The sequence below is a fragment of the Silene latifolia genome, chromosome Y (genome assembly GCF_048544455.1).
Source record: "Silene latifolia isolate original U9 population chromosome Y, ASM4854445v1, whole genome shotgun sequence".
Lineage (NCBI taxonomy): Eukaryota > Viridiplantae > Streptophyta > Magnoliopsida > Caryophyllales > Caryophyllaceae > Silene > Silene latifolia.
Window position 1 is genome coordinate 353,869,398 of NC_133538.1, and position 23,931 is coordinate 353,893,328.

At 37.0% G+C, this 23,931-nt stretch overlaps 1 non-coding gene across 1 annotated transcript; it reads left to right on the top strand.

The window, feature by feature from the left end:
* The first annotated feature begins 19,536 nt into the window (after nt 1-19,536).
* Nucleotides 19,537-19,643, top strand: LOC141637096 (small nucleolar RNA R71). Its single transcript, XR_012541658.1, has one exon. It is a non-coding gene; the product is annotated as a small nucleolar RNA R71 (small nucleolar RNA).
* Nucleotides 19,644-23,931: the final 4,288 nt, after the last annotated feature.

Sequence of the window (23,931 nt, forward strand, 5' to 3'; positions counted from 1 at the left end):
AAAAGAAGCTGACGAAGTTGAAACACGAGCTGAAGATAAAAGCGAAAAAGACGAAACAGACGAACCTGCTAAGGTTCCTCGATCGAGTCCCCCCAGGCTCGATCGAGGAACTTCCATGCTCGATCGAGTCCTACCAAGGCTCGATCGAGGATCCTTCCTGGCAGCTGACGGTGTTTCGAAAGTTGATAATAAAGCCAAGCAAGCCGAGCCCATTACCATAGCACTATCTTTTCCGCATCGTCAGCAAAAGTCTAAGCTGGACAAGCAGTTTGGAAGGTTTATGGAAGTAGTGAAAAATCTTCAAGTGACTGTGCCATTTACTGAATTGGTAACTCAAGTGCCGGCTTATGCTAAGTTCTTAAAGGAAATTTTGTCAAAGAAGCGGTCTTTTAATGAAGTGGAGACTGCCGCGTTCACTCATGAATGCTACGCTGCATTGCAAGCCAATTCTCCACCTAAGCTTAAGGATCCAGGGAGTTTTTCTATTCCTTGTACTATAGGCCCTTTATCTATTGACAATGCTTTATGTGATTTAGGAGCGAGCGTTAGTGTCATGCCGTATAAAATTTGCAATCAATTAAACATGACTAAGCTTAAATGTACTAACATGACTATTCAACTGGCTGACAGGTCTATTAAGCTATAGCTGAAGATTCCAGTCGACTTTTTAGTGATAGATATAGCTGAAGATTCTCGTGTTCCTATTATTCTAGGACGACCATTCTTGCATACAGCAGGGGCGGTTATAGATGTTAGACATGGGAGTCTTACGTTCAACATTGGAGAGGATACTATCACTTTTGGTCTTGACAAAGCATCACGTCCTCCTAATTTAAAAGCTTCTTATCATATGATTAATGTCCTTGATCCTACTTTTGATGATTGATTGCTTTCTGTTTTGACAGGAATCCACCTGACGCCCCTGCTGATGCGTCATATTTATGGAGCAAGGAAGTGGATGAAATAGAGAGATTGATATATGGAGATGAACCTCCTCCGAGGTGGTTTACAATTTGTGATGAGAATGTTGACATTGAAGCTGAGTTGGATGCTTTAGAGGCAGAAATATTCAAAGAGAAGCCAATCAAAGTCTTTGATGAAGCTTCTATGACGGAAGAAGTGCCTTATCTCTCACCAAGTGAAGATGACATGAAGAATGATGAACATTGTTCATATTTTATAAACTTTGAGTTTGATGAGCCAGGACATTTTACATTATTTTTATTCTTTGCTTGGACTTTTTATTGGTGCTACTTATGTTTGTGTGTAGCACATGCGCTACTTTTTGATTTACTATTACGAGCTTTAACTTGTATTGATTATGATTCGTGTGCGCATTTGTTTTAAATGCAGATTTCTTGCTCGACAGTAGGTTCCTCGATCGAGTGTCATGGGGCTCGATCGAGTCACCTCGTCTTTTGGGTCAATAACGTAGCAAGACGATGATAGGATTTGCGAAGATGATTATTTACCCCTGTTTTACAGCTGGTTTGGGGGAATCATAAGCTCTTACCCGGTATTCTCTTCCCTTGTACCTTCTTTAATTGTATTATCTATTTCTTTTCCACTCCTTTTGTTAGTTGTGTCCTTTAGGTTGCTGGATTTGTGTGTGATTGCTATGCTGTAGGCGTCACAATGGAGACCCTGTGACATTTAGGTTTGGGGGAGGAGTTTATTTATGTTGTGTGATTTATTTCTGTTGTGTGCTTTTATATCAAAAATACATAAAAATTAAAAAATTTCAAAATACAAAAACATGTTTTATTTATTTATTTTAAGTTGAGTCTTGGTGAATTTAATAACTATGATGTTAAATTGCATTGTTTTTGCATTTGAATCCCAAATAGTTGTCCATGTACATTGTTTTGACTCGTTAGCCATGAAAACAAAGCTCATAATTCAAGTCTTAACCATATTGACATGCCTTATATGAAGGAAAAGTAGATCTATATACTTAACATATTCATATATGTTATAAATTAATTTGTCATAAAATTAACTAATGATCTTATGCATGCAAACAAATAAATAAAAAGAAGAAACATCCATTCTTACATTGGATTTTCGGTTCAAATGGGCACAAGAGAGATCACCTTTCTCTCTTGTTCTTGAGCTTTCCTTTTGGATGAACAAAGACCCAAGTGTAGGATCTCTCCCAAGGATTTATACCCAAAGCTTTCTCTTAATAAAATTAATATTATAGTTACTAGTACAATATTAATCTTGTATGAAAATTGACCCAAAATAATTTTGGTCTTAGTCTCTAAAAACCGGTTTAGAGAGAAGAGAAGAGGAAAGTATTTTTATCTTTCTAAAATTCTTATTTTGGATGAGTAAAGAATGAATTGCACTAACTACATTTTTAGTGTATTATTAGGTGAAATAAGATGAAAAACCAAAATGGTTTTTCATCTCAAAAACCGGTGGGCAGGAGGGGCAAAGGGAGCCAATGCATGCCTTTGTTTATCTTCACAAGGTAAACTAGGGTTGCATGGCTACTAAAGCAAGTAATCATTATGTTTAACACTTATAATATAAACACAATATTTAGCCTAAACCCCTCTTAATTTCGGTACATAAGATAATATGGATTCCATATTATTTTTGTCAATTTGTCAATATGTCACATGTCATATGTAACATAAATTTGTTATGTATTTTTAACATGTTAAAAATCAACGTATTAATAAAAATACGTCATATACAAAAATCAACTTAGTAATTCATAATTACTTGTACCAAAATATTTCTCCAATTATAAATCACAATAAATTGTATGTATAATAATTCATTCAAATTTAATTGTTTCCTTAAACAATAATTTCATCTGAGTAATGATACAATTTAATTACTCAGACCGTATCTCATTTAATCAAATTTCAATGTGATACGTAAATTTTTACTTCCAAAATCGTCCGTCAATTTTCAAGTAATTTAATTAACTCGTAACGCTATACGATTAATTAAATGATCAATTAAGAGTGTTGCCCTATAGGTATGACCTAGGGGGTCAACTGATCACCACCGTCGCACGACAGTAATGTCAAACTCTAGTCAGCCAATCATTACCGATATATGTTGACCAGTTGACAGTAAAAATTACTTCCCAATTGTATTCTTTATAATGAGATTTAAACATGTGATCATCAGGATCAACAGTCGTGATCACATTATTGTCGGAGGACACATATTCCAACAATCTCCCACTTGTCCTCGACAAGTGTGCGTCACCAATTCTCTTGTTCTATTACTATCTCCCACTCAATGCAAGGTGTCTTTCAGGTCGTACTTGCAAGTGATCATATCGAGAGTGGTTTCCTCGATCTGGAGAATAACTGATTGACCGGATTTATCCACCATGGATACATTCCGAGCGTGGCCACGCATTTCCAGTTCATTACTCCTCGAGTGGCCCTGAGATATTGTTATAACCCTGACTAAGGATGGACAATTCCTATCGCACTCATTCCCTTCGACTAGCCACAGCCATCATAACCCAAAATATGCCCATTTGACCCCATTTACGAAGGTCGTAGTAACACAAATCAAAGTTAATCTGAAACTGTGCCATCTTAGGCGAATAGTCTTTAGTCAAAAGAATCGACTCATTTGAATACTATAGCAGCTCTCGCCACGACCAGGCTATATAAATTTGCCAGAACTCTATAAGCGGTCATTAGGCCCGGCAAAATGTTCCTAACAGTCCGCCTATGTGATCGACTAGTCATTCTCATATGACTCTATGGCACTTGAACTTCCCATCAATCGCATCACACTGTAGTCACTTTGAGACGTCACCTCATGTAAGTAACTATGGGCAAATACAATGTTAATCCATGTTCACTTTAACGGGGTTCAATTGTCTCTACAACCCGTTTGGATATAACAATGTATAAGGTGAGTTAATAATAACTCAAACGACAAATGTCGACATCACACTCGGGTAGTCAATACCATATTACAACCTTGTGATGCATATCGTAAGTGTAAACACTTATTGATTGCAATAGAAGTTTAACATGCCATGTGTCCATGTGTTCAAACTTCTTACACTTGCATTTTCCTTTACATTCATGTTCTCTCTCAAAGCATGAATCTTACCAAGTACAATTTAAGGTTCCCGACCTTGGTTTCGGTTCTTTAACTTGAAAGAACTTCCTTATCGATTATCACATAACGAACGAATTTGTGATGAATGATATAACTTGTACTAATCAAGTACTCCATCCACACACAATGCACTAGGTATATGTTTTGTAGAGTCTTACAACAATTTTCCAAGACGATTGGTCTAGCACTTCTCACAAGTTCTAGCATATTAGGAAGGATTAGTTTTGAATAACTTCTTATTCAACTAAGTATCTTTCCAATAACCTCTTATTTCTCCTTTTGATTTGAAAAGTTTAGGATTTTCATAAATCTTTACGTGTGTTCGAACTTTCTATAATATGTGCAACCTCTTAACACATAATAGAGTATTCCGTCAAACACCGAAATCGTTCATCGGATTCTACTCGAGAATTCATGACGTTTCTATTATGGCTTATCAATGAATCATCATGCTCTTATGCATATGATTCATAATTGGACATGTGCATGATTATTCTAATGGCGGAAACATTAGTTACTAATAATCATGAGATCAACCGTTCATAGGTTCAATGAACGACCATGACTGCTAATGGCAATTCCATTTTCATCTACATGAATAACCTATGTGAATGTTGATACGATGTGTATCTCTTAATACTAATCCAATATTTCTTGATGTAATTGGATTCATCATAGTCCAAATTCATCCAGAATTGAAAACTCAAATACTTCTTTATGAAAGAAGATATTAGCTCGTCATTCCTAATGAGTAATGAGTTGTAAACATTCAGAGGATGACAGCTCCCACTAAATCCCATGTCTTCACATGATAATTTGTAAACTCCCACTTAATTCCACATGTTTCGAAATTGATTACTCAATTGAACACATTTCAAAATTTGGAATGCATGTTGCTTTGCAAAGTTATTAAGATGAAACCATATATGTTCCCATCATATCCTTTCAAAATTCCTATTTCGAAGAGGTCTCATTTTAACCTTATGGAAAGAGATTTTAAATCTCTAACACACTCATGTCATAATGATGTGTGACAATGTCATTTATTAAATATGAGTAATATCTAATACACATCCTTCAAAATATCCCTTTTAGAAGGAGGTTTAACCAATTCATTTTCACAATGAGGTTAAGTAATGACATCTGCGTGGTTTAAAACTTTGGCTATTGAAGATATCGGTATATCAATCCTTGCACCCTCTAGTCATAAATATCGCTTATTACTAGGATGTTACATTGATTCATTTAGGCTCTTAAGTAAATCTCAAGGTTGAAACTATTGGTCAAAAATTTCATAAACTTAGTCAAAACTCTAGTTAAGACTTTACATTAGTCATTTTGTTCCAAAACTTTCTTTGCGTGTAGTTATCTTAAGAATATGTTCTTTCGATTACTTCACTTGGTCTCTTTAGTCATATAGAACTTACTTGAGACCATAGATCTCATCTATTTGGTATACTATGTGAATAGATATACCCTTCATTCAAATCATTCTACCTTGCGTAGATCTCATTTACACAAGTACATAAATTTTTCTTGCCTCGTGTGTTGTGTCCTCATTTTTCTCCCACTCTATCTTTAGAATAAATACACTATAGATTCAAAGATAGCATATGAGACACAAATAATGATGTTGAAGTTATAAGGAGAACTATCTCATAGATTGACTAATAGTTTTAGATTTCATATGTGTACTTGGTGATTGACATACCTTTAAGAGAGTTCATAGACTCAAAATTACTTTATAAATGATCATACACAAGCCTTAAGCATGTGGACATATAATGAAACCCGTCATTAAATTTGTCTATTAGATCACTTTAAGTTATATGTTTCTAAGAACAAGCATTTAAACATAAATTTTAGAACAAAAGGATAAAATGATAAAACGGGTGACTTGGGTTGCAAACCAAGTCACCATTATCCAAAATACAACCTATTATCCAAAATACCTTTCCATGTCGAACACGGAAACTTAAGGTTCTAAAATCCAAAACATAATTTAAAATAAGACAATGAAAAGCAAAGCTCCATGAAAGCTATCCCTAGCTTCTTGATGGTTTCTCATGCTTGCTTTTCCTTTCCCTTGTCTTTGCTTGGTGGAGGCCCTATTTTCAATAAAAAGGGAGATACATTATCACAACTTTGTATCATAATACCATAGTTGAATTAGAAACATAAAAGAAAGGATAGTCATTTACCTACTGGAGTAATCTTTCCAGCCTTAATATCACCAAGGTATTTGGAACAATTTCTTTTCCAATGTCCCATACCATTACAATAATGGCATTTGTCAAGAGGACCCTTCTTGATTTTTGAAGTGCTAGCTTCACAAGTCCTAGCTTTGGTGAATGTGGGAGCTTGTTTCTTACCCTTCCTCCCATTCTTCTTGAACTTCCCCTTACTCTTAGTGCTTATGTTAAGCACATCCTTGGGTGGGTTCACATTTAACCCCATGTCTCTTTCGGCTTGCACAAGTAACTTGTGCAATTCTTCAAGAGACACATCCTTGTCTTGCATGTTAAAATTCACCCGGAATTGAACATATGCTTTGACTTTGGACAAGAAGTGTAGAATCCTATCTACAATGAGTTCTTTGGGGATTTCAACCTTTTGAATTTTCAAGGTCTCGACAAGCTCCATGAGTTTGAACACATGAGGGCTAACCTTTTGGCCCTCTTTGAAGTCGAGATCAAAGAATGCCGCGGCCGCCTCATATTGGACGATCCGCGGAGTTTGTGAAAACATTGTCACAAGCTTGGAGTAAATCTCATTAGCATTGCCCATTTTAAAGGCTCTCCTTTGGAGATCCGCCTCCATCGCAAATATCAAGACATTTTTCATTGCGGCGGACTCCTTTTGGTAAGCCTCATATGTTTCCCTAGTGGCGGCGGTCGACCTAGTAGTAGGTTCGGGTGGAGAGGTCTCGGTAAGGTAACGAAGCTTGTCGTCACCTTGGGCGGCCAATTTGAGTTGGGCATCCCAATCGGAGAAATTTGACCCATTCTTTTCAAGTTTACATCGATCCATGAAGGATCGGAGCCATGATGAACTAGCGAGAGGCGTGGCGTTAGGGGTTGGTGTTGCCATTTGTTATGAGAAAAAGAAGTGGTCTACAAAACAAGATAGAAGGAGTAAAACAAATGTCGTTTTAATAAAAATACTCGTAAAAATGTATGATTTAAACAAGTTTTATGCATTTTTCTAGTGACCTCTACCCAACTAGATAAATGATTCCAAGACCCAAATTCATATCGACTTAGGCACGGTATGGCCGATGAAACCTTTATCAATATAACTCGGTGGATTAACGTTTTAATCGATTCTACTTTTAGAACTCTTGGTTGATAAAATTACTCTAATAATTATCTATAGCCCAAAACACATCCGACAAGGGCACGGTATGGCCGATGAAACCCTTATCGAAAAACTTTTGTTGAGTTCAATCCAAATTTCGAATAAATGTGTCCATGATCCAAATCCACATCAATTTAGGCACGGTATGGCCGATGAAACCCTCATTAACATGAACTCGGTGGATTAACATTCATCACCCACTTCCCCTACGTAACAAGGTTTGTACCCCGGTAGGGCCGAGTGCACTCCCTCGCGAAATAGGTTTTCATGGTTTCTACTATTTGGTAAGGCTATGTCTCAATTAATTGTTTTAGCGAGAGGTCATGTCAATTTATTATCTATCACGTTTTAAGTGAACTAAAGCGGTGAACTACGATAATTCTAATTGACACGGTCGATAAACTCGATAAAGAAGATGCGTGTTTTAGTTATGGCGATTTAGCGATGCATGTGACATAAAATAAAATGCAAGCATAAAATAAATAAATTCTAGTATGGCCTTTCCTAAAATAGAAAAACTATTTAACTATTACATATTCGGAAACCAACTCCATTGGTCCCTTGAACTTCGGTTGTGGCACGCATCTCGAGGTAACAACGTCTTTATGTATCGCCATCTTGAAGAAATCCATCTTTGGGAACTCCGAGATAAAATAAATTACATAGCAAATTACATAATTTCCTATTATACATTTGTAACTAAAATAAATAAAATAAATCTATTAAATTACAAAACGGTGATAGGAGATCACAATAAAATTACAACCGAATCGATATTCCCATACATTTCGGGAAATACCAATTAAAACTAAGGCCATACTAAGTAAAATTACATAATTTAAAATTATGACAATCATAAAGAAAATGCAGCATTATAATATGTATGAACATGCCCAATTTTATGCTAAATCGCCTTTAATTAGCCAATATCGTATATTACTCGGTTTTTACAGATTTGCGTGATTTCAACATTTTATAATCACAAAAATTACATAAATTCATATTTATGCATAAGTTAATTACCCTAACCTCTTAGGACTCAAAATTTAGTCTTCACTAATTATTTGACCATAATTAACTCATATTTACAAAATTGTTCATTAATGGACCAAAAATTACAAAAATAAGCTATAAACTTCAAATAAATCACAAATTTCAAATAAATTCAAAAGTTGAAATTTTAAAATCATGAACATTCTGGAAAAAATACCATGACACTCATAATGTTCAAAACCTTAGGTTAAAAAATTTTGAATTTTTTCGGAAAAACAATGTTGCGGTTTATCGGTTTTAACTAAAATAATCATAAAAACATGTGAAAAATTATATACATCAATTTTTCAATTTTAGATCTGAAAAAGATAATAAAATGCAACATATAACGTTTTTCTTTAGTCATATATTATGTTTTATTAATTTTTCACTAATAATGTCACTATTTATGCTATTTTTCTTCAAAAATCCATAAATCATGCAAAAAGACTTCACTATAGCCTATTATTTTACACACATCTTATAAAATTTCATGTGACAACATACTAAATTTCTATGACCAGATTCGAAATTTATCTCATATTAATCTATTTTTCACCTAAATCCGAATTTAATAATGAAAAATCCATTTTTCGAGCATAATAAGTCCAAAAATTATGAAACTTTACAGGTTATCTCAAAATAATATATGTGACAACATATCCAAAAATCACTGGAAAATTCGAAGTATAGCTAATTTTAGACCGAAAATGACATTTTTACTCATAAAATCATATTTAAATGCCATTATTGTATAATATGAACAATAAAAATCCGTAAATTAACCAAAATATCCTAAAAACATTTTAGGACCAGAAATTTTAACATGCATGAATTAATCTCGTGATATATCATAATAACACAAATTATACAAGTTTTATATGTTAATCTTTATAACTCGGAAAAACTTTTAACCGATTTGCATGCAAACAACCATGGCTCTTGATACCGATTGAAGGAAAAGTAGATCTATATACTTAACATATTCATATATGTTATAAATTAATTTGTCATAAAATTAACTAATGTTCTTATGCATGCAAACAAATAAATAAAAAGAAGAAACATCCATTCTTACATTGGATTTTCGGTTCAAATGGGCACAAGAGAGATCACCTTTCTCTCTTGTTCTTGAGCTTTCCTTTTGGATGAACAAAGATCCAAGTGTAGGATCTCTCCCAAGGATTTATACCCAAAGCTTTCTCTTAATAAAATTAATATTATAGTTACTAGTACAATATTAATCTTGTATGAAAATTGACCCAAAATAATTTTGGTCTTAGTCTCTAAAAACCGGTTTAGAGAGAAGAGAAGAGGAAAGTATTTTTATCTTTCTAAAATTCTTATTTTGGATGAGTAAAGAATGAATTGCACTAACTACATTTGTAGTGTATTATTAGGTGAAATAAGATGAAAAACCAAAATGGTTTTTCATCTCAAAAACCGGTGGGAAGGAGGGGCAAAGGGAGCCAATGTATGCCTTTGTTTATCTTCACAAGGTAAACTAGGGTTGCATGGCTACTAAAGCAAGTAATCATTATGTTTACCACTTATAATATAAACACAATATTTAGCCTAAACCCCTCTTAATTTCGGTACATAAGATAATATGGATTCCATATTATTTTTGTCAATTTTTCAATATATCACATGTCATATGTAACATAAATTTGTTATATATTTTTAACATGTTAAAAATCAACGTATTAATAAAAATACGTTATATACAAAAATCAACTTAGTAATTCATAATTACTTGTACCAAAATATTTCTCCAATTATAAATCACAATAAATTGTATTTATAATAATTCATTCAAATTTAATTGTTTCCTTAAACAATAATTTCATCTGAGTAATGATACAATTCGATTACTCAGACCGTAACTCATTTAATCAAATTTCAATGTGGTACGTAAATTTTTACTTCCAAAATCGTCCGTCAATTTTCAAGTAATTTAGTTAACTCGTAACGTTATACGATTAATTAAATGATCAATTAAGAGTGTTGCCCTATAGGTATGACCTAGGGGGTCAACTGATCACCACCGTCGCACGACAGTAATGTCAAACTCTAGTCAGCCAATCATTACCGATATATGTTGACCAGTTGACAGTAAAAATTACTTCCCAATTGTATTCTTTATAATGAGATTTAAACATGTGATCATCATGATCAACAGTCGTGATCGCATTATTGTCGGAGGACACATATTCCAACATTATATTGATTAGATTTGACACAATTACGTTGGTAAACTACTTAAATTCTGAGGTCTATAGAGCTTCCTAGGCCAGGAACATCAAATACTGGTCTCATTGTCAATTAGGCTTGAGTGTGGTTTCTCCTTGTGGAATATGTAATATCAAATTGCATAAGTGTGATATTGATTTCTTGATACTTTTATTGCTTTCATTTGACTAAGTACATGTGAATAGACGATTCTTATCGTTCAAATAAGCCTTACATTACTGGTCGGACTCAGAGCTATATTCTATTTTTCGGAACAATTGTCGTTGGAAGCACCTAGACCAAAACACAATTTATAACTTCACAAACAACTCTAAAATTAGCAAAGAGGCAAGTAAAGGTCGGATCCCAAGGGACGGGAATTGAGATGAGATTTCTATTGAGACTAGTGGTGTCTTAGGGGTGTCATAATTTGGGTTGATGTAGAAGGTCACTAAACTAAATAGCAATGAAAGTAAATAAGCAAGATGAATTGAAAGGGTTGTAAACAATTGATAAAAAGCACCAGGGTGTCATGGGGTCATAGGGGATTCATGGAAATTGATCATACAAACATGTTCTCAAATTATAAGCAAGCAATTATTGTTGTGATGGATTGAGTTGGGTTATATCTTACAATCCTAGGAAAGTTTGGGTCCCGGAGCCGAATCGATTAGATTGTACAACACCTACAAGTCGACTTAGTCTTCCCTACTCAACAACATGCATGGTCTAATGAGACTAGAGTTGGTTTATGTCTTACAAGTCTCATTGAAAAGATAAGTGATGGTTGTAAATGCAAGGATTCATAGGCTTAGCATTTCATCAAACATAACATGTGCATGAGTTGAGATCAAAACAAGCAAGCAAATAAACCATGAAAGCATATTAATTTAAGCATGAATCATTCCCCATGTTGGTTTCCCCTAATTACCCATTAACCCTAGCTATGGAACTACTCACTCATTATCATGTTGAACATGCTAGCAAGGTTGTCAATCATACCAACAAAGTGAAACATGATGAACAAATGAAAGTAATTAGCAATAATTAAAAAGGGATTAAGAGAATTATACCTACTAATGATTCCAATAATAAAGCAATGAATAATAGAAGTACTTGATGCTTGATTGAGAGGTTGTCAATCTCCCAATATTAACCCAAATAATCTTCAATTACCCAAAATAAAGGATGAACAAGAGAGAGATTAAGGAAATAAAACTTATATTAAAACTTGATTAATTGTTGATTACAAAACTAAAGAGAGATTTGATTGATATTAACTACTCTAAGAATTGATAAGAAGAACATCCTCTTCTAATTAGACTAATGGGGTATTTATAGTGGAAATTAGGTGGATGCATTAGGGGTTAACTAAGGGCTTAAATGACGATTAAGTCCCTACTTAGGGAAACGTCGGTATTTTCTGAAGGAAGGGCATCTTTCTTGAAGCTTGAAGAAACGGATTTGCGCTGTCTTGGAATCCGTGCGTCTTAGGCACGGGACGGCCGGATTCCTGTGTCTCTGCCCGGGCGTCTTTGGGAGAAGACGGGCGTCTTCTGGGTGCTGCTGCCCGGGCGTCTTTGATGGAAGACGCACGGATTGGGGTCCTGGGGACGGGCGTCTTCAGGGCAATCCGCACGGGTTGCTGCTCAGCCTTGTTTCTTCTTCTTTTCTTCCCTTTTCTTCATAAAATCCTTGGGGATTTCCTTGGGGATGCAAGGATCTTTCCTCATCATTGCCCAACTACTATAATATGTACAAAGGCCTTCTAATCTTGTCTCTCCTTGATGCTTGGTCATTGGATTCAATCAATTTAGTCTCATTTTGCCATGAAAATGCAAGGTTTGCACTCCTTTCCTACCAAGGACACAAAACCTCAAAGAATATGCAAAACAAAGAACTAAAGACAATAAATGACCCAAATATTCACTAAAAATCATGGGAACAAGGCTAATTCGGGGACTAAATGTGCGCTAATTATGGTCACATCAAATATCCCCAAACCGAACCTTTGCTCGTCCCGAGTAAAGAGGTGACAAAGATTAGGACCATTATTTAAACTAACCTAATAGCATAGCCGACATGAGACAATTAGCGGGTCTCACTCCGCCCCTTCAACTCACAACAAGACAACCATGAGGTAGGATGCCTTCTTGCAAGGCAAGGTGGGTCTTGCCAAAATGGCGACACATCCAAACATTAAGCACACAAAATCAAATAATGGATGCATCTACAAAAGGAATAGCCACTTCCTCATCAAGTGGCGGAGGCAACTAAAAGAGAACAAATTTAAGAGCATATATTCCGTCACAAATACTAGTTCAACAAATTACTAAGGCTAAGAGGATGGCACTAAATCACCTCCAAATGGTGTTAAACTAGACTACTTTCGTCCTCAATTTCCAAATACTTTCGTCAAGAGCGATCGGATGGTTATGGAATGATGATCCCCATGATGCTAGTAGCATATGACATGACAAGTCTCGAGTTCTCTACAAAGGTAAAGGTCATGGATCGTCCCAAGCTCGACAAAGTGGCTTGACAAAAAGGCTTTTTGGGAATGAAATGCTCAAATCGTTATAAACAAGGGTGGATATGACTAGCATTCAAAATTTGACCTCATTCAACTTTCACATTTCAAAAATTAGAGATGGGGGTTGTCCCTTCCGTGCTAATGTCCTTTGCTTTTGCCCATCGCTTATTAGGCAACCGGTTAACCTCTAGACAATAACTTTTCGGGGTGATAGTCACTCTATCTCTGAGCGGTTGAATTCACAACCGTGTGGGGGCCCAATTCAATGGATCCCTCTCCAAAGCACATCGAAGTGGTACGCCTCCATCAAAACAACTAAAATTCTCAATATTTCAACATTTCATAACATTTGAGGTTTCCTTGGCAATAAAACGTTTCCACATACAAAATCTTTGAAATGAGCACTTCAAACTTATTGATAGAAAGTATTTTTGGGTTGCCATACCACAAGGTCAATCAAGGTCACCTAGACAAGTTAACCAAGTCCACATCGCATCACGGGGTTGGATAGGTGACTCACATGCAAACCCTTGACTAGGCCTTGGGTCATGGGTCAAAAGACACTAGTGTGACAATATCTAGGGTGTTTTACAACCATTCTAGTAGGCGAAGTCTTAAGTTGAAAAAGTATTTGTAATGGCTTAGTTTCTCTTGTCAAAGTTCTCAATTAGGCACTTTTTCAAAATATTTTATCTAAATGTAACTAAATGCCATGATGCAACTATTATATACATCCTAATGTGAGTGATTCTACCAACTAATATGACATATAAACTAAATGCAAGTCCTAAGTTCACATTGTTATACCGCATCAATCAAAATAAAGCCACATAGTCATTAACATAAAGAGGAAAAAGGAGATTGGAAAGATCATACCATGCGGTCTTCAATATCCTCATGTCTCGGATGTGGCGTAGTCGATCAATGTGAACAAGGGTAGAACAAACACAATATATACAATAATATATACACGACTACACTACAAAGGAAAAGAACTTGTTTTTGGTTTTTCAATTTTCAAATTTTTATGGTTTTTCGAAATTTTTCAATTTTTTTTGGATTTTTGAATAAAAGTTAGATTAGAATTCCCCATCCCCACACTAATATGGGCATTGTCCTCAATGGCCAAAATGATGGGAAATTATGCAAACATGATGCATGATTTCTACACTAAATGCAAGCTACACTAATCTACACTACATGATGCATGGTTTTTGTTTATGACGGAGAGGATAATTTAGATTACCTCCCATTGTGTATGTATGTACTTCCCCAAACCGAGTTAGACATTATTGCTAATGTCCTAAGGTTGGGTGTAGTTCATGCACACACTATGCAATGCATGAAACTAATTTTGTCATTTTGGATTTTTAAAAGGTGGGAACAATAAAATTAGAACACCTCAATGGGGCCGAGGTGTTAGTCCTCTATGGTGCTAGGACTACTCCAACAATGATCAAGATTAATAAAATACAACAAAGAGAGAAGTAGACAAACCTCAAGAGGGTAGGAGCCTCCAAAGCTTGCTAATCTTTCATCATATCATCACTATCATCATTTTCCTCACTAGAAGTGGACTCATCACCACTTCCCTCTTCACTTTGTTGTTCACCTTGCTCATCATCCTCTTCTTATTCTTCTTCACTAGCCTCTTCATCAATGTTATCATCAACCTCTTCATCACTGACAACCTCATTATCACTCGGAAACTCACCCCTAGATGCACTCGGAAAGAAGACTTCCCTATCCGCCCAACTAGGTAAAGGACAAGAAGGGTCAAGTAGTCCTTGCCTAGCTAAGTGAAGGAGGGGTGGATATTGGGCTAAGTAAACATCTTCCCGGTCCTTGAAGGCTTGCTTGTGCATCTCTTGCATAAGAAGAGTCACATAATCTTTGCTTGCTTCAACACCTTCGGGCTTGAACTCTTGGTACTCGAAAGGATAGGGTGGTGTGATAATGGAAGAGGAGGGCATTTCAATTTCACCCTTTTGTTGTCGGATAATGTATTCGGCCTCTTTTGAAAGGGGAAGGAGATAGTTGGTCCGGTGGACACTTAAACGACAAATCTTCGAAGGCAAAGTAAAAGATCTAGCCTCACTAGTGAGCCATCCATACTTGGTGTCAAGAGGGTTATGAGAGACCCACTTGTACTTGTTTATCATAGTATCAATATCAATGAGATGACCACCCTTCTTTGCCTCATACTTGCTATCCTTGTTGAAGTTAGGATCAAAGTATTTAGCCAAAAGAGTGACTAGACCTCCATTCACAATGACGGTAGTGCCCTGCTTCCCACAATCAACATTTAGCCATCTATCCACCAAAAGTCTTAGAGAGTTGAAAGGCTTGGTGAATTCCCTTCCAATGTTCAAGGCCGACTCAAGAAGAACAAAATCGAGTTTGGTGAAATGGTTGGTGTCTTTTCTTGCAATGATGGTGTTCCCTACAAACTTGTGCCATACTCTAATGCCCGGATAGTGGACTAATAGAGCGCGACTAGCATGAAAGCTCTCAAATTTCCTTCCGGAAATCGCCTCCCAAAGAGGGTCAGGGTCATATTTGCCAACATTCTTGAAATAACTCGGTGAATCACTAAGACCCAAAGCTTTACCCATTTCCTCAAAGGAGATGCGCCTACTAACATTAGCTAGGCAAAACTCGATGGTTTCCATGGTCTCAACCTTGTTAACTTTCAAAGAACTCAAAAATTCTAAGGTAAGGGAGGGGTATGTCAATTCTTTTGTTGTAAACAATTTCTCCAACCCCATGGCTTTAAATAAGGCTCTAGTTTGCTCAAGGACACCCAACTTATCTAAGGCATCTTCACAAATAAACTTGGTGGAAAGAAATGATTTACTAGCAAACTTGGCAAAAGTGTCCCTATGGGATTTGGAAATGAAAATTACCTCCGGATAATTCGAAAGTTGAGCAATTTCCGGAGTAGTAGATGTTGTTGCTTCCATGGAAGGTTGTTGTTGTTGCACCTCCAAGTTTGGGCTAGCTACCACCATAGCCAATGCTTTCTTTGCTTGAAGACTCTTTTGTCTTGATGAGAGTGCCTTTGCCTTTGCCTTTGTTGCTTTTGTTGCTCCCTTTGTCTTTGCCATTGATGAATAAACCAAGAAAAGAGTGAAAATCTTCAATTTCTAGTGCACCCAAATCAATTTAAAGATGAAAGGCTTTGCCTTTATGAATTCAAAAATCGACTCAAAGGTTGAAGATTTTGTGCTTGGTTTTGATTTTTGTTGAAAGAGGAGTGATTAATTTGTTGTTAAAAGGATGTTTTGATTTGATTTTGGTGAATGTTGTTGAGGAATCTTGTTTTTGTAATGGAGAGGATGAGGGTTTTGGAGTTATGGGGTTTATGGGTAGTGTTTTGAATGAAGGAATGAGGAAATGAATGTGGGATGGGGTTTATAATAAACCCGAAAAATTTGAAATGCAGAGGGAAGACGGGCGGATTTCTTTCGGGATGCCCGGATTCTGTCTGGATGGGCTTCAGGAATTCTCGCCTAAAGACGGGCGGTTTGCAGCAAAGACGGGCGGATTTGAAAACACGGGACGAGCGTCTTTCAGAGAAGACGGGCGGATTCCTTTCCAGGGATTTTTCTTGTTTTCCTCAACCAAAATGACGGGCGTCTTCCCTTGCAGGACGGGCGTCTTTATGAAGACGGCCGGATTCTACTGCAGGACGCCCGGATTTGCTAACAGTCACAAAATTTCAGAAATTCAGCTCAGAAGGACGGGCGTCTTCTGCCCAATATGCCCGGATTGTCTGAAGACGGGCGGATTCTCTTGAAACCGTTCGGGTTCTACCCCTTTTACCCGGATTCAGTTCCATCCGTGTACTTGCATATCCCTTGTCATTTTTCATTCTTCAAAATCTCGTGTTCTTCATTGTGGGGGCACTACTAAGGCATGAATAGCCTAGGCAATTCCTATCCCCACACTAAGCTAAAGCACTACACATCAATTGAAATTATTAGTCTCTCCCTCACTTTTCTCAAACATGATAATTATCTTGATCAAAGTATAAAAATCCAAAAATAACAAAAATGCGATTCAATAATTAAAATGCGAGTTAGGGAGTTAGAAATATTTACAAATGGTGGTTTAGGGAGGACTCCACCAAACTCTCATTCTTGATGAGATGTCAAGGGGGCATGTCCAAGGTGTTGTTGATGTTGCTCAACACCTTGAAAAAGTAATCAAAAGCTTGTTCATTGTCGTTATAAAGTTCTTCAATAGATCTTTGCCCTTGTTGTCGGTCTTGATCGATAGCATTACCAATGTAGGGATTGAAAATCTCTTCAAACTTATCGTCCCAAAGACCACAAACTTCGTCTACTTGATCACTAAAGATCTCTTGAGTTGATAGATACAACTCTCCCATTATCTTGTTTTGGCCAATGAGGCCATCCTCTTGTTTGTTGCTTGACTTTGGTGAGCTTTGCAAGCTCTCCTTGTTACAATTCACTTGCTCTTTGAATGGAGCATTTTCAATTTTCTTCTTCCATTGGAGTTCCGACTTCTTCCTATCATCCTTCCGGCTATAATGATCGATCATAAAACATGGTTCATGTAAACGGGGAGCTCTCATGGTCTTGTCAAGATTGAAAGTTATACTCTCATCTCCCACTTCTAGAGTGAGCTCTCCATGTTTCACATCAATCACCGCACTCGCGGTGTGTAAGAAAGGTCTTCCTAGAATGATTGGAATGTTGGAATCTTCTTCCATATCAACAATGACAAAGTCCACCGGGATGAAAAATTTCCCAATTCGTACGGGAACATCTTTCCATATCCCTAATGGTGTCTTCGTCGATCTATCGGCCATTTGGAGTGTGATATTGGTGCATTTAAGCTCTCCCATCCCCAACCTTTTACTCACCGAGTACGGCATAACACTCACACTAGCCCCTAGATCACATAAGGCTTTGTTGATTGTGGTGTCGCCAATGGTACACGGTATTGAGAAGTTTCCCGGATCCTTGAGTTTTGGAGGTGAACTCCCTTGAAGTATTGCACTACTCACCTTAGTGAAGGCGATAGTTTCAAGCTTCCGGATCGACTTCTTCTTTGTGAGGATGTCTTTCATGTATTTCGCATAGGCCGACACGTGATTGATTAATTCCGTGAAAGGAATTGAGACTTCCAAATTCTTCACAATTTCCATAAACTTTCCAAGTTGGTCATCAAATTTGGGCTTGGCTTGACGACTTGGGAAAGGAAGTCTAATCACAATGGGCTCCTTCTCCTTGACCTTGTCTTCATTTTTCTTTGAAATTTCTTCCTTTGATGATTCTCCATCTTTGGAGTTTTGCATAATTTCTTCCTTATCACTAGCTTCCACAACTTCATCCTCAACTTGCTTCTTCTGTGCTTCATACCTTGTACCACTTCTCAAGTGAATGGCACTAACCGTTTCATGTCTTGGGGGATTACTTTGAGGTGGTAATTGCCCCTTTTGTCTTTGTGAGCTTGAAGATGCTAGTTGAGTTAATTGGGTTTCTAACATTTTGGTGTGAGCTAGGATGTTGTTGATGGTGGTTTCCTTTGCTTGACTATCTTTTTGCATTTGAGTGAAAAATTCTTGTTGATTCTTTTGCATTTGGAGGACCACTTTTTGAACATCAAAACCTTGGTCATTTTGTTGATTGTATGGATTTTGATTTTGGTAACCTTGGTTTTGGTTGTAAAAGGGTCTTTGATTTTGGTTTCTCATGGGAGGTGGGGTGTATGCTGTTTGAGGGTTTTGAACATTTTGGCTTTTGTATGAGAGATTTGGATGGAATTTGGTGTTTTCATTGTAATAGTTGGAATAAGGGGTACCACTCTTGTATGCTTGGAAAGCATTCACTTGTTCATTTGTTCCCCTACATTCACTTGAGTCATGTCCCAAAGTTCCACAATTCTCACATATCCCACTTGGGATTGATGAAGATGCCGTCATGGCATTAACATGATGCTTTGGTGATTTTGAGGCTTCTTCAAGTCTAGCCATAGCCTTTTCAAACTTCAAATTGATGGTATCAATGTGAGCACTAAGTTGAGCACCCAATTGAGTAATGGAGTCCACTTCATGCTTTCCTCCTCTAGTAGCCTTGCGAGGTCTACTATATTGTGAGTTATGGACCGCCATTTCCTCAATTTTGTTCCAAGTTTGATTGTCATCAACTTCGGTGAACATTCCATTTGATCCCATGTTGAGAATGTTCCTTGAATCTTCATATAGACCGTTCCAAAATTGTTGTACCAAGAACCACTCGCTAAGTCCATGGTGAGGACATGAGCGACAAATTCCTTTGAACCGCTCCCAAGCTTCATACAAAGATTCTTCATCCCTTTGCTTAAAACCCGTAATTTGAGCTCTTAGCATGTTAGTCTTTTCCGGTGGGTAGAATTTTTTGTAGAAAGCTAGAGCCAACTTTTTCCAAGAATTAATTCCTAGAGTGGCCTTATCAAGGCCCTTCAACCATTGTTTCGCGGTGCCAATTAGAGAAAAGGGAAATAAGACCCATCGAATTTGGTCTTGAGTTACACCGGTTTGAGAAATCGCATCACAATAGTCACAAAAGGTCTCCATATGAGAGTGAGGGTCTTCACTAGGCATCCTCCCAAATTGGCTCCTTTCGATTAATTGGATAAATGCGGATTTGGCAATGAAATTTCCGGTTAGATGTTGTGGTGTGGGAGTACCATTGGGTAGGTTCTCCTCGGTGGGTACGGAATGTGATGAAAACTTAGGCATTGTGGGTTGATTTTGTGTTGTATTTTGTGTTGGGTTCTCCTCACCTTCTCTTGAAAAAGGGTTGATGAACTCAATAGTTGGTTGAATATCTACAACCTCACTAATACCTCTCAAATTTCTCCTAGCAAGTCTTCTATTGGTTGTCAAAGTTCTTTCAATTTCACGATCAAAAGGTAACAAATCACCTTGTGACCTTCTAGACATGCAAAATATCAAACAACTCGAAAACAATTAGAACAAACCTTGAGGAGTTTTACTTCCTCAAGGCAAAGAAAGACACAACTAATAACAATATAAGAAAATCTAAATCAAGATAACGCCGTCCCCGGCAACGGCGCCATTTTTGGTCGGACTCGGAGCTATATTCTATTTTTCGGAACAATTGTCGTTGGAAGCACCTAGACCAAAACACAATTTATAACTTCACAAACAACTTTACAATTAGCAAAGAGGTAATTAAAGGTCGGATCCCAAGGGACGGGAATTGAGATGAGATTTCTATTGAGACTAGTGGTGTCTTAGGGGTGTCACAATTTGGGTTGATGTAGAAAGTCACTAAACTAAATAGCAATGAAAGTAAATAAGCAAGATGAATTGAAAGGGTTGTAAACAATTGATAAAAAGCACTAGGGTGTCATGGGGTCATAGGGGATTCATGGAAATTGATCATACAAACATGTTCTCAAATTATAAGCAAGCAATTATTGTTGTGATGGATTGAGTTGGGTTATATCTTACAATCCTAGGAAAGTTTGGGTCCCGGAGCCGAATCGATTAGATTGTACAACACCTACAAGTCGACTTAGTCTTCCCTACTCAACAACATGCATGGTCTAATGAGACTCGAGTTGGTTTATGTCTTACAAGTCTCATTGAAAAGATAAGTGATGGTTGTAAATGCAAGGATTCATAGGCTTAGCATTTCATCAAACATAACATGTGCATGAGTTGAGATCAAAATAAGCAAGCAAATAAACTATGAAAGCATATTAATTTAAGCATGAATCATTCCCCATGTTGGTTTCCCCTAATTACCCAGTAACCCTAGCTATGGAACTACTCACTCATTATCATGTTGAACATGCTAGCAAGGCTGTCAATCATACCAACAAAGTGAAACATGATGAACAAATGAAAGTAATTAGCAATAATTAAAAAGGGATTTAGAGAATTATACCTACTAATGATTCCAATAATAAAGCAAAGAATAATAGAAGTACTTGATGCTTGATTGAGAGGTTGTCAATCTCCCAATAATAACCCAAATAATCTTCAATTACCCAAAATAAAGGATGAACAAGAGAGAGATTAAGGAAATAAAACTTGTATTAAAACTTGATTAATTGTTGATTACAAAACTAAAGAGAGATTTGATTGATATTAACTACTCTAAGAATTGATAAGAAGAACATCCTCTTCTAAATAGACTAATGGGGTATTTATAGTGGAAATTAGGTGGATGCATTAGGGGTTAACTAAGGGCTTAAATGACGATTAAATGACGATTAAGTCCCTACTTAGGGAAACGCCGGTATTTTCTGAAGGAAGGGCATCTTTCTTGAAGCTTGAAGAAACGGATTTGCGCTGTCTTGGAATCCGTGCGTCTTAGGCACGGGACGGCCGGATTCCTGTGTCTCTGCCCGGGCGTCTTTGGGAGAAGACGGACGTCTTCTGGGTGCTGCTGCCCGGGCGTCTTTGACGGAAGACGCACGGATTGGGGTCCTGGGGACGGGCGTCTTCAGGGCAATCCGCACGGGTTGCTGCTCAGCCTTGTTTCTTCTTCTTTTCTTCCCTTTTCTTCATAAAATCCTTGGGGATTTCCTTGGGGATGCAAGGATCTTTCCTCATCATTGCCCAACTACTATAATATGTACAAAGGCCTTCTAATCTTGTCTCTCCTTGATGCTTGGTCATTGGATTCAATCAATTTAGTCTCATTTTGCCATGAAAATGCAAGGTTTGCACTCCTTTCCTACCAAGGACACAAAACCTTAAAGAATATGCAAAACAAAGAACTAAAGACAATAGATGACCCAAATATGCACTAAAAAGCATGGGAACAAGGCTAATTCGGGGACTAAATGTGCGCTAATTATGGTCACATCAATTACCTTTTGTTAGCCCGTTTGAACCCTTGTAGCCAATCTTAAATTACATCTTATGAGCTACAATCCAGAATTTGCCTACCTTTTCGGGACAGTCGCAGTTGCTTATTTATCATGTCTATTTTTCTATTATGGTTGGGTTGGGACTTATTGTTGTCATGTGGGTATAGCAAAATACTTTTAGCGATTGTGTTGTATCCTTGTGTTGGAAAAATAAAAATATGAAGCAAAAGAAAAAAAGAAAAAAAAAGAGAGAGAAAAATCGAAAAAGAGAAAAAGAGAAAAGAAAAGAGATTGCTTCATTTGGTTTTGTCAAGGATCAAAAGGATGGTTGGTAGAGTCTAATGCATAGTTGGAGAGTAATTTATTAGCTCTCATATGTTGTAAAGTTGAGATCATTTCTCTAAGTTGGGTTCATTTGTTATTTTAAGATTTAGATTTGGTTTGGGTTAGCGCTGCGACTACCGTCTTAGCTCCACATATCCATAACGTGCTTTGGCACAAACCACTTCTATTCCTTTAACCCATTTGCCACCCTTATTGTCCTTGATACATGTACTTTTGTCTACATATGATGATTGCATATTAGTTGGGGAAATCCTTATCACATTAGATTGCATGCATGTTTCATAAGTCGAGTGAGTGTTTCTACTTCTTTCTATCTTCACATATAACTCACCCTTACAATACTTATGAGTGCATGAGTAAATCCGCGAGAATCCGACTAATTTGTCTTGCAAGATCGGAAGGTATTTGTGATTTGTATCTAGTATGGTGACTTGAGACTTGAGCTACGTTTTCTATTTCCCGTACCTTTGAATTTTTTTTATTGGTACACTTTAGTCATTACTTTGTTACAAGATATGGATAGCTTGGGATTTGTATGTGCATCAACATTAGCTCTGAGTTGTTTATTTGCCATTTGTATGATTGCCTTTTGTATTGTGTGTTGCTTTGCTTGAGGACAAGCAAAAAGATGGTTTGGGGGAGTTTGATGAGTCATAATTATATACATATTTATGCCTCCCTTTAATTGCTTTTGATACGATTTTCGTGCTTGTTTATAGCATTTACATGCCTTTTAAGTTAGAATGTCGATACTTCCGCCTTTTGATGTTTGATGCAGGAATGATGCATTTGAGGAGTAAAGGAATGAAATGAGCATCGCGGAGTGGGCATGAAGGGATACACGAAGCATGGCACGAGAATCCATAAGAATGAAGGAAGAGAAGTTAAGAAGAAAACACGAAGAAAAGAGTTTCTTATTACAAGTGCCTACTTTGAAGAGCCATATCTCGAGTTCTACAACATATTTTCAAGTAATTCCAATTGGAGGTGAAATCTTATCTTCTTATATTTCCAACGCCATAAAAATCGCTTGTTTCTGACAAGTAACGAAGAAATGGCGGTCGTTTGAAGTTCAGTGCGCGAAGCAGGAAATTGGTGCCTCGATCGAGTCAACCTTGGCTCGATCGAGGAACTTCATGCTTGATCGAGTCACTCTCGACTCGATCGAGGAACCAACCTAATCAACTAAACTTTGAAATATCGAGATTTGGGTGTTCTTGAACTTTGGTGCCTCGATCGAGCCAGGCCTGGCTCGATCGAGGAAGTGGTTCCTCGATCGAGTCCACCTTGGCTCGATCGAGGAACCTTCCAGTTTTATAATTCCCGCAACTTTCCTTAAGTCGGTTATGTATTGATATAAATACCAAAACTCATACCCTAGGTTATTTATGCTTTATTTTACATAGGTTTAGTATAGCTACCTTAGAAAACTCTCTCAAATACTTAGTTTAGTTTATTTATTG